The following is a 2,762-nucleotide window of genomic DNA, read 5'->3' as shown; positions in this document are numbered from 1 at the left end:
CCCTCGGGGACGTGGGTGGGCTCGTTGGATAGGCCCCCTCGAGCCCTACGAGCGACCCGAGTTTGGAATTTTTTCGCCGCGTGCTTGTCGAGATATTCGCGAAAAACAAAAATTTCCCCACCACGCTGCGCTCGTGGCTGACACCCACGTCTCCGACGGGACTCCCGGGACCGCGGGGGCGACCTGACCGTGCCCGAGAAAGGTGAACCTTCCCGGGACCGCCGCCAGAGCCTCAGGGGCCCCGGAAGTCCCGGCCCACTGCAGGTTTTGGACTCTGAGGCGTTTTTCGGACCGGGAAAAGGGCACCGACTTTGGGCGGCTGTGGCTCGGGGACCCGGCCGCCTAGAGACTCCAAACTCGGGTCAAAGTAGGGTCTCGGTGGGCCCCTTCCGACGAGCCCGCCCCGGAGCTCCGGTGCCCCCCGGTCCCGGAGAAAAGTGGCCCGACGGGACGGCGCGCGCCTCGGAAGGAAAGGTCCCAGGGGCCCGGGGAGGCTGGGTCAGAGGGGGCCCGGAGGGATCCCCCGACCCCCGAAAGGGCGAGACTCTGGGACCTCCCCTTCCCGAGATACGGGCCGCTTTTTCAAAAAGTCCCTCGCGCGTTACCGGGCCTATCTCGGGACCGGGGGGTCCCGGAGGCCGGGGACGGCGGGTGGTGAGGGGACCCCGGGGGACCCTACTTCTCCCGCCGTCCCGAACCCCGGGGACCTCCCGGTCCCGAGATACGGCCACTTCCTGTCCGGATTCGACCGGGCGTAACTCGGAGAGGAGGCCGAGTTGGGGCTCCGGACTCTGGGGGTGGGGGGAGTACGACGAGACCCCCCGACACCGGGCGTAAGGGGGCCGGACTCTGCTCGGTTCCCGAGATACGGTCACTTCCTGTCCAGGTTTGATCGGGCGTATCTCGAAAAGTAAGCCGAGTTGGGACTCCAAACTCTGGGCGTGGGGGGTGCTCGAGGACATCCCCCTGTGCCCAGCGTACGGAGCCCCAACTCGGCTCGGTTCCCGAGATACGCTCACTTCCTGTCCAGGTTTGACCGGGCGTATCTCGAAAAGTAAGCCGAGTTGGGACTCCAAACTCTGGGCGTGGGGGGTGCTCGAGGACATCCCCCTGTGCCCAGCGTATGGAGCCCCAAATCGGCTTGGTTCCAGAGATATGCCACCTCAAAGTTGGAACTTTGACCGGACCTAACTCGAAAAGTTAGCCGAGTTGGGGCTCCATACTCTGGGCGTGGGGGGACCACTATGAGACCCCCCTGTGCCCAGAGTATGGAGCCCCAAATCGGCTTGGTTCCAGAGATATGCCACCTCAAAGTTGGAACTTTGACCGGACCTGGCTCGAAAAGTTAGCCGAGTTGGGGCTCCATACTCCGGGCGTGGGGGGACCACTATGAGACCCCCCTGTGCCCAGAGCATGGAGCCCCAACTCGGCTTCAGCACTCAGATACACCGGTTCAAACTTACAAATGCACTCTGGTCAACCCTACCTTAAGAGAGTCCCAGTTAGTCCCACCGTTTACCCGGCTCCGGGAACCGGACGATTTGGGGCTCCAGACTCTGGGCGTGGGGGGGCGACCCGCGTCCCCAGAGTTCGGAGGCCCGACTCGGCTCGGCTCCAGAGATACGCCACCTCAAAAGTTGGAACTTTGACCGGACGTAACTATAAAAGTAAGCCGAGTTGGGGCTCCATACTCTGGGCGTGGGGGGTGCTCGAGGAGACCCCCCTGTGCCCAGAGTATGGAGCTCCAATTCGGCGTGGTTTCCGAGATACGCCCGGTCAAACCTGGACAGGAAGTGGCCGTATCTCGGAATCGGAATGTCCCAGGAGCTGGGGACGGTGGGGTCTGAAGGGGCCCTATGGGCCCTCCCCATGCCCGGAGTATGGAGCTCCAAGTCAGTGGAGCACCAACATTTTCAGCGGGTGAATCCCTGTAAAGAATTGGGGATTTTTCATCATATGTGATGAAGTCCCCAATTCCTTACAGGGATTCACCCGCCGAAAATGTCTAAGTCGAAAACAGCATCCCACCTGCAACCGGCCTGGGACCCCCACGACGCCACACCCTCTGCCCGACTCGGAGAACCAGAGCTCCGGGCAGGGACCCACACCTAGGTCCACCCTCCGCCCGACTCGGAAAACCAGAGCTCCGGCCGTGGACACCCACCTTGGTCCACCCTCATACCCGCCTCAGGGAACCAGGGACCCGGCCTGGAACCCCCACGACGCCACACCCTCTGCCCAGAGTGAGAGAACCAGAGCTCCGGGCAGGGACCCCCACCCTGACCCAACCACTGCCCGACTCGGAGAACCACAACTCCGGGCAGGGACCCACACCTAGGTCCACCCTCCGCCCGACTCGGAGAACCAGAGCTCCGGCCGTGGACACCCACCTTGGTCCACCCTCATACCCGCCTCAGGGAACCAGGGACCCGGCCTGGGACCCCCACGACGCCACACCCTCTGCCCAGAGTGAGAGAACCAGAGCTCCGGGCAGGGACCCCCACCCTGACCCAACCACTGCCCGACTCGGAGAACCACAACTCCGGGCAGGGACCCACACCTAGGTCCACCCTCCGCCCGACTCGGAGAACCAGAGCTCCGGCCGTGTACACCCACCTTGGTCCACCCTCATACCCGCCTCAGGGAACCAGGGACCCGGCCTGGGACCCCCACAACACCACACCCTCTGCCCGACTCGGAGAACCAGAGCTCCGGCCGTGGACACCCACCTTGGTCCACCCTCATACCCGCCTCAGGGAACC

This window comes from Siphateles boraxobius, unplaced genomic scaffold, assembly GCF_051911475.1.
Source record: "Siphateles boraxobius isolate OS27281-9 unplaced genomic scaffold, OSU_SipBor_1 107, whole genome shotgun sequence".
Lineage (NCBI taxonomy): Eukaryota > Metazoa > Chordata > Actinopteri > Cypriniformes > Leuciscidae > Siphateles > Siphateles boraxobius.
Note: the sequence above shows the minus strand (reverse complement) of the source record.